The sequence below is a fragment of the Empidonax traillii genome, unplaced genomic scaffold (assembly GCF_003031625.1).
Source record: "Empidonax traillii isolate 1590-97213 ecotype Southwest subspecies unplaced genomic scaffold, ASM303162v1 scaffold477:size924519, whole genome shotgun sequence".
Classification (NCBI taxonomy): domain Eukaryota; kingdom Metazoa; phylum Chordata; class Aves; order Passeriformes; family Tyrannidae; genus Empidonax; species Empidonax traillii.
The window spans coordinates 323214-335749 of record NW_020955670.1 but is presented as its reverse complement, the minus strand read 5'-3'; the positions used below and the strand labels follow the sequence as shown (position 1 = coordinate 335749).

Here is a 12536-nt window from a genome sequence, read left to right as displayed (position 1 = left end):
AACGTGCTTTTAATTTCTCAGACTACAAGCTAAAGCCTGTAATAATGTCGCTTGGAAAACAGATGGCTGAGTGAGCATCTGAGGGTGAAAAGGAATGTTTTTACAGGCGCAGTTAGTAAATACCACTGGCTCCTGCAGACATTCTTCCTTAAATGGAAATTACCATTGCTTTAGGTTAGAAAAAAAATACCCTGATACAATAGAAATCATAGACTAGCTATTAACCTTTTAGCACCTGCTCTAAACAAAACAAAAATTAGCAGAAGGCTTTATATAGCTTTCTGTTCAGTAAATATTTAAAACTCTTCCCGTTCCCTGCCGCATGGTTCTTGTCTGTAGATTTGGAAGAGTAAGGAATCCTCCCAAACAATATTAAAACAATGTGGAAACACAAAGTCTCTCTGCATATCTATGACTAACTGTACGAGGACACTAGACAATTTAAAGAAAGGAAACTACTGCAGATACAATCAGAACTGAACCTTTACCCTGAAGTTGAGCCAAACTTTATTTCAATACTGAAATAAGTCTGTATTGCTTTGATTTTATTTTTATGTCATATTTTTTATTTTCACATGGCCCCCTGCAATTGTTTTTTCCAGCCAAGAAAACAAGATTTCTCTCTCCCCGAAGATTCCTAACAAACTTAACAACATGATGGGCAAGGGTGGAGGTTCCACAACAGCTTAAATTAACCTGTTGTCTATTTAGCCATACTCCAACACTCCCTCTTTCCTCCTCCTGCCCATTGGCATCTACCAGCCCTCTGCATTACCTCCCCTGACACTTGCGAGTCATGTCAGGGTAATTTACTAGCAGAAAGGTCCCTCTATAAAAAGTGAATAGTATTTTGTACATCTTCGTCTAGCTAACTACAGGATCAAGTGAGTGCCAGGATCAGGACAGCCAAGACAGGTAAAAGCAAGGATCTAAAGCAGCTTGGACATGGAAAAGGTTTAACTTTCTCAAAATTAAAACTCCAGCAATTCAGACCAGACAAATAGTGAAGTATTCATCTAAAAGCACATACTAATATTTAACATTATTAATTATTTTTTGAATATAAACAGTGTTCTTGATAATAGTAAACACTATCTATTTTTAAAGGGAAACAAACTGATTCAGATTTCAGAGTTTCAACACATGGCCAAGGTGACTTCTAGAATCTGCAGGCTGTATGAGCTACAGAATCATTTGCCCCTTGCAATCTGCACAGCTGCTATTACTCTGAAGTAGAAATAAGAGGACTACTAGTCGAAGAGCTCATCCATCCAACCACTGAGTTTCACCACCATGCCTCATGATGGCGTAGCCCCGTGTTATGATTCCTTAGGTAAAAAGGCCCATCAGGAGTCAAGGACAGTGGATTAACTTCTTGCAGCTTGGCTCCACATACAGCTGGGCTATTGCAACTGAAAGAAAACTGCAATATAAATATATATAAGCTGAATGGAGAGACAAGACAAACTGGATTTAATCTGGCTTGTCCACCACAAACAGTATGAATTCAGAAATACCTAAAGACAGCCCAGCCTCATCTTCTACTCATCCTGGAGCCTGCACTGCCTATTCCTCTGTCTTGGCACAATGTTTACCTTTGCAGGAACCAATCTCACTGTAAATTAATTCAATAAATCCCAAGAAAGTTCATTTTCAGACTTGCCACTTCCCCTATTATTACAAGGTGCATAAACACAAGAGAAGGAACAGCACAAGGACAGGAAACATTAGACCTGGCCTAACTCCTTGTGAATTTTGTATTGAATTACCCCCTCTTTTGGCACAGAAGTACAAAAATGCATTAAAATATGTATAACCTGTATACACAGAATTCCTCATATTAGTAATTTCTCCTGATAAAATATGTAAGTAATTTTAGAATAAAATACGCACTGAAAACAAGACCACAAAGGATCATAACACAGGACTATGTCCTATGTTACTAGGGCTTTGGTATTCTCTTATCACTGTTTTAAGCAAAATTTTCTACATCTTTTAAAAGGGAACTGCTTTTTGTTAAAATAAGCAGAGCTCTGGATATACTTCCATGCCTTTTTTTGTTTGTTTTTTTGGTTTTTGTTTTTAACGGTACTTCTGACATGGATTTGTAGTAAGATAAAAAGAAGGTACTGATAATTTCACTGCAGCGATTTACGCCCGGAATATAAATATGGCGTAGGATCTTTTCTGGCTTTTTTTCTGTAAGTGGAATCTTACTAAATGGAGTTGAGATAATAAAAGGCTCTGACTCTCTTCTGTATCTCCTTTTCAACTTTGTGTTTGTGTTTTAAGACTATTTTAAAATGTGGAGAGACATAAGTACATCTATGCATAATCATATCAAAGACCCACAAAGGCTTTCACAGTTGTTCACTACTGATACAAAATGCTCTAAGAAAGGATTTCTCACAAAAATCTCAATTCATATTATAAACAACCAAGTAGGTCATTGACAACAAAAATCACCTTGCAAACAGGATGTAGACTGATTCACTTACACATTTCATTCAACCTAAGAAGATTTTGTTGTGAAAACAACAATTACATTACAGGCAAAAAAAACCCAACAGCATAGAAAAAGCTAAAAGAACATAGCAATAAACAGATAAACATTAGGAGTAACATAGGTGCAAGGATCCTGTTGGGACAAGATGACAAACTGGATGGTTCTTTAAGGGCCCCTGCAGCCTTATTTCTAGGATTTTGCAACAGCAAATCTTTGCAGAAAGAGTTGCACTGGCAACACAAACAAGGATAAAAAATTGCTCTAAGGACATATTTCTCCCCATAAACCTTCATGCATATATCCCACAGAAACCACCTGCAGTTGCACAGCAAACTGGGAGTAGGAAAATAAGCAGGAAGGCAATTCTGCTCTCACACCATCCAACATTTTATTATGGGACTGCAGCACTCTAGCTCTTCATCAGAAGACACACATCAAGAACTTCCCTAAGCAAAATATAGTTCAAATCTCAGAAAGTTACAGTAAAAAGAAAAAAGAGAAAGAAAAAGGTTGTTCCACACTTGATTTGCTTTCAAACTCATTCCCAGTCATCCCTGCCAAGAAAGGTTGTTGGAATGGAGTGTTTTCTGTGAATGAGGACAACTGCTCTAAGGTCATTTCAATGTACAGGCTCTTTTTTTTTAAAGCACAGAATATCAGTTCTTAAATTACACCTGTCCCCTCTTGACCTTATCCAATTATCTGCACCATGGTATTAACTTCAATTACTATTAGTCTATCATATCTACTAAATAAGCTGTGATCCATACCCATTTTCTCTGCTAGTTAGTCAGAATTACTACCTTTCTTACAACCTCTGCCTTCCTATTAATACAAGCTATTCATGAGATGACTACAATAGTCTTCTGTGATGGGTTTCAGTTAAAATCCTAGGAAAAAAGATCTGCTAAATTACACTGCCTGTTTATTAGTCAAGAAGACAAAATAAAGTAGATCTCTCACTTATTCATCTGGAACTGAGTCCTATTCAGCTAGCATCTGCTGATCTAGATTTATGCTCCTGGAATTGCTTTTTTAATTATAATCATAATTTTATACTCAAACTCTCTGAAAACCTCTCCACTATTCCAAGGTTTCTTAGAAATCAGTATTAGTGGACCAGAGACTACTTTGGACAACTGCTTTGAGTTTAAGCTATCTGGACATGATCATTTTCAAATGTTTATCCTTACTGGAAATGAACCAAATCCCTAGAAAAACCTCTTTTGACATGAATACTTACACTTCTTTCCACTAGGCAGAAAACAGAAATATTTCTGGAACATGTACTCCTAATGGCAACACCAGTAACTACCTTAAGTGAGATAGGCAAGCATGAGGCACAAAGACGAGTACTAACACCATCATAGTTGATGACCAACCATAACCCCGAGCCTAAAGCAGTCTATCCCTTGTGGATCTTATCTGGCAGATGAATGCAGCTTCTACTGAAAGCAGGACATGTCCAACCCAACGTGCAGTGGTCACAGTTCTGGGTAACAGATGCTGCCAAGCACTTACAGAGGAAAGATCTGAAAACTACTGATTGCACCATCTGTCTGTGTGTGGAACCAAGTGTTGGAAACACTGAGGATTTATATGACTATGCTGGCCTTGATACACGATTTATTTACGATCTTTTAAAAAAGAGACAAGAATTGTAATTTTTTTTGTTTTTCTTTATAGCAAATCCAACGGTTTGTTTTATTTATTACACTCCTACAGCTTTTTAATTTGTGGTTTTCTTCACATGCCACCCTCCACTGAGCTACACTCCTGGCAAAGCTTACCATGCTGAGCTTTCAGTTATTCAACAGTGCAGACTAAACATTTACCTCTATTTGCCAAAAAAGCACATGCATTGTTATAGACTATTCTAAAGACAAAATTTTAACAGAAGTATTTGTAAAGAATGCCTATTTTGAAACACAGCTTTCAATTGCTTGGTGAAACTCTTTGGCAAGGATGGTGTGCATTCCTAGGAGGATTTAAATTAGTTTGCTGCAGAACAAAACCTGGGTTACGGATAGTAACTTGGATACAGTCACACACACACACAAAAGAGTACATTCTCATTCCTCCTGATCTTTTTCCTTGAAAAAAACACAACCATCAACATGCAAAGTCCGTTTTAATAAGATAATGTGAGTGGCGTTTTGGGAAGCGAAAAATACTGATTGCGCTAAGGTCTCTAAACCAAATTAAACCTGTTTGTACTTCTCAAAACTACTACGGAATGCAAGTTTGTAAAATCCTACAACATTAAGTTGAAGTTGCTAGTTTTAAACTAACATTTGAAAAGACAATTTTACATTAAGGACTAGAATTGTACATCTGTACATTTGAAATTTGATTCCTGATTTTTTTTAGTAGGATTTGATACACGCTTGCTTATAAGAATTTCTTAGTTGTTCAGTCAAATCTAACTTTTCTGCTCAGCTTATGAATAGGGTATCAGAATAAACACAAGCCTTAACATAAAAAAGAAACTTAAAACAGTACCATTAAAACAAATCTTCTCAACATTCAGTTCCCATCTTCTAGGGAATCTTAATATACATGATAATTAGTTTCCTGAAAGGCTAAAGCTTAAATGTCATTTGTGTTGTAAATTCTAATTATTCATAGTAAATAAATTAGAGATACTCTTTTATTGCTTAAAGCAATGCAGAAGCTTGAAGTAATTGTACAACTGGCAAAAATTAGAAGTTCCCAAAAAGGGAAGTAAAACTTCATTCTTCACATTCCCGTAGACTTTAAAAGGGCTCCTTTAACACTAACGGGGAAAGGGCCAGTGACCTAGAACTTTACTTATGGTCTGAAACTATTAATGAAGTCTGAAGAATAAGGAGTAATGGCTATTCAAAAGCCCAACTCCTGTGATGTAGCAGGAGAATGAATAAGCTGTGCTCTAATTTACTCTGACACGCAGCACATCATGGCTGTAGAAGCAGTATGTTAGAAGAGACAATCTTTCAGGAGTCACTTTCTTGGGAAACGACTGATTCCTGAGAATTCTCAAAAGACCTTTAGTTTAATAGCAAAATACTTTAAAAAACCCAAAACAACTATTTATCTTACATATGAGTCATAAAGAAAAGAGTTGAGGGGGGAGGAACATGTTATGTAGCCTTATTTTAGAAGACAACTATAAAATCAAAGAGACTTTATGACTACTCTAACATAATTGTTGTTGTTACACACTGCTGAACCTTATCCCATCTGCAAATTTTAGATTTCAGAATTCACAATTATACAGTAGTGAAAGAAAGTGCCAACTTGAGTATATCCCTCGAAAAATTCCCTCAAATTGTTAGAGAAGACGACTTTTAACTATCTGAATAGTCATCTCTTACTCCCTAGCACATGTTTTACTGAAAAATAAACACAGAACATTAACAAGTATTAGGATGATGAAATTAATTTGAACTTTCCCCAGCTGCTCAAATTTGGGGTCTACAACTAAATCAGGCACTTTATTCACAAACAAACCATTTCATACCGCTCTGATTAACAAAGCAAGAGCAGACTGTATTTTTGTATTGCCTACGTATAAGTTTCATATCAGCACAACTGAAGAGTCAAATCAAAATCAAAGGACAAACCTCATTTTCAACCTAGGAACAAAGAACTTCGTCACCAAAAAGTACATATTTGAGGATTAATACTGCCCATTAAGAGAAGCTTTAAAAACCCAGTAAATGTCACTGGCCACACAATTGAGAATTTGGCTTTCTGAATGGAAACCAACAAAATAAAAGACCATTCTTGAAAACATTAAGCTAAGAAATACTTCACAAACAATAGTATCATTCAGCTTCCAAAACCATCCTGTAAAAAAACCCATTATGTAATCCATTCTATCACTAAACATGTCTTAAAACTTTTAAAAAAGAATATATATTCTTCTTAAAATAGTAGAGTAAGTATTTTTTCTTATCAGCACAAAAGCAAAAAGTAACTTTTATCAAAACAAACACTATCAGAATGATTAGGATATGAAGATGGATTTGAAAAGTTATGGATTTTTTTTCTACTCGTCAGAATAAACACTTAACGCTGTTTTCAAATTTTAATTATCTGTAACAGATACATTTTTACATGCATTCCATAATTCACCAAGATTATGAGTCTCCTAGATGGCTGCTGTAAGCAATAGCAGAATTCTTTAAAATAATAGAAATATGTAAATACATATCTATCCAAATAAACATTGAGTATTTTTGTTACTAGAAATACTTCTGGTTCTGTTTGCAATTAAAATGCTTCAGTTTAAAGAATGAGGAACAACCTAAAAAAATATGTTCTACTTACAATTACTGTATTGGACATATCCTTTTTGGATTCATCTTGATTTCATTTTTGAAAGAACAGTTGAATTAATTAAGGTACCTAGGCCCTTGAAACATCTGGAAAGGAAAGGATCTGAGAAAAATGTAAACTTTTACTAGCTTCTGAGAAAGAATGATCTGTGTCTCAAGGTAACTTTGGTTTCTTTAAGTAAAAATACAATCAAAAAACCAAAACAAGCAACAACCCCCACAACACCACCAGGCACTCTCTCTGATATGTCTCTGATGAGCAGTAACTCCAGCAAGGGGAACCAACAGAAAGACATTTTTCTCAGGTATGCTTTATACTTCCTTTACTCATATTGGATCATGATTAAACTACACAAATCAGAGTAAATTCTGAAAATAGGAAAAGAAGTGAACAGGAGGAAAAGAAACAGGAGGAAAAGAGGATCTAATGATTAAGAGCACATGAAGAAGGGCCTGTTCAGTCTGCTGAAGAGGAAGTCAAGGAGCAATTTAATAGCATCCTAGAGCATTTCAAGGTTAGTTACAAGGATGAGGGAGCCAGGCTACTCTCAGAAGCAGCAGATGATATACCAATGGGTACAAAATGCATCAACTGGACATTAGGAACAATATTTCAGTAAGAGAGCAGCAGTGTAGCACTGGGTCAGACCACCCAGAGAGATAGTGGAACCTCCATTCCTACAGGTTTTCCAGCCTCAGCAAGACAAATGCCCCATTTCCATGCATTTACAGAGCCAGTGGGGCTGCTTGATTTCTTTTTTGTGCTCTTTCCCCCACTTGCTCCCAAACTGGCAATCTCAGGTCCGCTAGACTTTTATTTTTCTTTCATTTGGGCAGTAACTGAGATTAACACTTCCTTCCTAAGATGACTTCAGGCAAAATGTTCTGTGATTTAAAGCTCTGTGCAAAAAAGCACTCAAGCACAAGTCCAAAGATACATCTAAAAAAAAATGCAAGAAGCAAACATTTTGGAAAAAAAAAAAAAAAGTTCATGCAAACAAGTAATTAGATGCATTTGAAAGGTTCTCCTACAATATGCAAAGGAAAACCTTTTAAAAGCCAAAGTTTCTGGTTCTGAAACAGCCAGCTGATTCTCTATTATCCACTAAGGGAATGAAGAAAGATGGACTGTTCAAAATTCACATATTTTATCTGGACAGCAGTATACTTCTTATAACATTTGCTAAAGTTACCCACCTCCAAAAAGTGAGTTGCCCTATCCAAATGTATCTTTACTGCTTCACTGTTCCCACAGACAGATTATATACAGTCAAGTCACAACTCATATTACACACCGCATGATAAAGACTATATATTGAGCAAAGGTGTTCTGAATGCACCAAACTCAAGGAAGGTCAGGTTCCAATGGATTTGTGATCTGACAGTTCACTGAAATCAAATCAAACTTGACAATATCAGAAATCTTTCTCCTTTCCATGAATTATATTCTGCTGTTTTCTGTCAGTACATGGACTTACATTTCCTTCTGTTGTAGATGAATTGGATTTCTTCTTGGCCCTTCATTATGGAATTTGTAACAGCTTTGTTATTACTGAGAGAGGCAACTTTCTCAGATTTAAGGAAAAGAAGAAATGAGGACTCAAGGGTTAAAAGCTGCAGAGAAAAACAAACCACAAAATATTACTTCTACCACTCCCTTCCCAACAATGAAAGGAGTTATCAACCCATGTAGCTGGTAACCTGCTCATCTCCTAAGATAAGAGGCAATATGCATGCTTGTCCTACAGATACTCTGCAAATCCTGCTCCTTGGGTACTGTTGCATGGTCTTAGTGAGAAGCCAAGGGACACACAGGCGCAGCTTTTAAATGAATTATAAAGTAACTTCTCAAGATGATTTCCCAATAGTTCCACTTAGACAGGAAAGGACTGTTTGATGAAAACAAATTTCCAGTCAATAACTGCAGTAAGCAGTGGCTGTACTGACAAAGGTCATGTTGGAAATTGATTGTAAATATTTAAGCAAAATTACAAACCAAAGACAAAAATAATTAAAATCTCTGACTAAATCATAGCAAAATATAATAAAGCCTGCCTTGGGAATTAATGCTGCCTTCAAATTAAGCTCAAGTGAAAAAGCACACAGCTCAGTGTATTTTAATTTTATTCAGTTCTCAAAAAACCCTGCACTTAACTCTCCTGACTGACATTAACACCTGGAAGGGACATGCCCATTTCTGTTACAGTGCTCTACTAGCCAATATTCAACAGTGATTTGCAGTGTCTAAACTTCACAACTGCTTTTGTCCTTGCTATCTACTGTCAAGGGATGACTAGCAAAGGACTTTTCAGGGGGACTAACCACACAGCTGCCAAATACCTGAAATGGGTAAGCAGCCAAGACAATTCCTTCTGCCTCATTACAGGCACGTTTAATATCTTGTAGCATGAACTAAAGCTTAAAACGAAAATCCTAAAGTCTTCACTGAGCTTTGTAGTTCTCTTTCCAAATAAAGGAGTTGAGTGAAGATTGTTCCTTCTTAGTTATCTTTTGTCCAGATTTTGGTGCTGCCACTGATGACAGACCCACAACACAGATGTTGCTCCAACAGAGAAACAAGCTTAAATATAACATGACTATGAGGACTGAATTCCTTACAAGCTCTAATTGGATCAGCTGTTTTCAACAGTGAATATCTAGCTATATTTCAGCAAGAACTGACTCAGCCATGGAATTATCTTCAAGTCCAATATTCCCTAAAAATCAGGGAATTCAATACAACTGCTGTATATAAAACACTCTGACTAAGAGATTAAATATTTAGAGGACAGAACAATACGTTCTGAACAATAAAAGCCTTCTGGAGATAAACAGCTTTTTACAAAACCACCATTCAAGGACAGTTCCGTCTTTTGAAGAGGATTGGTCTTGAAAGTAAAAAGCTCTCATTTATAAACTCATTTAAATTATCAGCAGCAAATGCATTTAAGCAGAAAATAAGCACATTCTTGAAAAGGTTCCCAAATAATAAAAAAAAACCCTAAACATCCACGATTATACTCCCACTACTGCAGAATTTCAAAAGTATTAAAACATTAGAACAAAACTAAGAGCAACAAAAAAAACTCAAGCAGCAGCAAATGCTAATTTTGTTCAAAACCAAATCATTCTGCAACTAATAAACTGTTTTTTAATTTAAAAGCAAAATACAGGTTTTCATCCCAACACCACCAGTCTGTGATTCCTTGTAACACATTGTCTGTCCTGGGTGAAGAGTATTTAAATATCTGCAAAATATCCCCCTCCCTCTTGCCACATTCCCTTCTTCCCCTCCTCACATTTTCAACTAATACTTTGACATTACTGGCCTCACTAAACTCAATCCTGCAAATTCCTGACATTCATGTCTTCTTAATCTGAAACGTAACTTGAGGAGATGGTTAACATTTGACCTTTGCTCTACCTCAGACATACCTGGAGACAAAAAAAGTCCAAGGCATGCAATATGCATTCACAGTCTGAAAGGATGTTTTATTTCAGAGTTCCCAGCAAACAGTCTTTAAAAAAAACAACCCATTAAAATTTCAAGAGGTAATTTAATAAAAATTCCCCTACAAGCATAGCTTTGCATGAACACTACAAACTTGTACTAAGAATGAAGACATGAAGTAATAAAAAAGAAATAAATCCTAGAAGTATGCACCCAAGAGTCATGGTGACTTTAAGGATTAAATAGGTACCATACCTAATGAAAACAGTCAGTCTCATATAATTAAATTGGATACTATGCTGGAGAATGAACAACAATAAATCATACACTGATTACAGAAGTGGACATGGTACCTAACAGGCTATTAAAAAAATTAGTCAGAAACAATTACTAAGACAAATGGAGGATCAGGCTAAGAGACAAATCAGAAATAAAGCAGCCAGCTACTCTGCAAAATACAAAACCTACCTCCTTGCTCTAAATGAAACCAAGCAAAGGCTCAAATCCAGTTCGAGCCTTTTTTTCCTTCTACCTTTTTTCCTTTTGAAGATAAAGTCTTAAAACCAAACCTTAAAGATTATTCCAGCTTTTCATCCACCCTTCTACTTTCCTCCATTAAACGCACACAAAAAGAATACAGATTTTTGAAGCTTGCTAGCTGTATTTTTCATGGGTGCACTTTAAATGGGGTTTTTCATTATTGTTCTATTTTGGGAAATAGATTTGCTACAAATTAATACTCTCAATGATCAATGAGAAATGTATTGGTATCACACGTTTTTACCTTAAAAGAACTTGTTCAGGCATATAAGCTTCACATCCTTTCTCCTCTTAATTACCAGAGCATACTACTGACAGTATCTGGCAGTGACAGCATTTTGATGGAAGAAAGAAAAGAAAGGGTTGGAATACCAGGGATGAACATGACTGTTTAATGAGCCGGTGTCTCTTTGCTAGAAGACAGTCCCCATTTGCTGTTATCTCAATTGGCTTCAGGCATTTTGTTTGTCATACAGTTAAGGCATGACTGAACATGCCATTTTGAGACTGTTCTCGTTAAATAAAATCTGTGGCTACAACTGATAAAGGGAATGTCCTCTTACAGACATGATGAAAGACATTTAAAATTTTAATAAAGTTCTGAAAAGTAAAAAATGAGAAAATAAAGGGATTAATTTTCCTTTGTTCTCAAAAAATTTTCTTTTCACTTACAGTTGTGCCTTTCAACTCAACCTCTACCAGCAGCTGCTAATTCATGAAAACACTGATTAGAAAATTCATCATTTTCTCAAGAGTAAAATATTTCAAGGTACAGATTTCCATAGCTGCAAGCCAAGTAAGCTGCAAAACCTTTGTTTTCAAACAAGCTTTCCCTATATGTAAAAAGAGGAGTAGACAAGATATTATTTTAAGTCTCCTTTGGAAGGGCTGTCGTATCACAGAGAAAACATGTCCTTCCTTGTACCTGTAGCTGAGTCAAAGCCAAGGCCCTCCGAATCAAACCAACTGCACTTAGTTTGGTGCAAGCCTAGCTGCAGAGCTGATTTCAGTCAGGTAGCCATCTCCAGGCACAAACATCTGTGACCTGTCACGGAATTCTCTAAGCTGCTTTCTCTGGACAGGCAGCTTCCCATCTCACCCAGTACACAAGATCTTGCATAGCCCATTCAGTGTATGTGGTTCCCCCAGCCAGCACCGTTCCCTCTAGCTCCCTTCTTACAGCCCATCATCTATGAGATTCACAGTTGTTCGCTTACAAACAGTCCACACACATGAAGAGAGCTAGAGAAGTGTGGTCCAGGCTATGCTCAGGTATAAGGCAGCATCTGTAATCCCTGACAGCAATCTCCTCACAGCGGTACAGAAGCTCCCACTTCTATGCAATCTCTAAAGCTCTGCCCACATGCAAAGTTAGCCTTCCACAGCACACAAAGGAAATCAAAATAAAAACCAGGTATTTTGAGCTTTCATCAACTTCAAGATCCAATATGACACTTTAACTTAAAGAAAAGAAAAGGCAGTCTTTGCTATGAATGCGTGGGTAATAGAAAATGCATTTCATAATTCCCATCAGGTACTCCTCCAATATTTCCCTAGTCTCTACTTTTGTGTTGATGACTCAAGACTACCTGCTTTTAAAGAATATATTTGCAAAGTTAATGTTCTAAAATTTATTATTTTAATACCAGCAATATCTAAACTGCACTTAAAAACAAATGAAAATGTTTTCATTTCTCTTTCAAGCTTTTCTTTCAAC

At 36.3% G+C, this 12536-nt stretch overlaps 1 protein-coding gene across 1 annotated transcript in view; it reads right to left on the bottom strand.

Moving 5' to 3' along the window:
* PAWR (pro-apoptotic WT1 regulator) overlaps positions 1–12536 on the bottom strand; it is a 78698-nt gene that overhangs the window by 48383 nt on the left and 17779 nt on the right. The gene's annotated exons all lie outside the window — the stretch shown is intronic.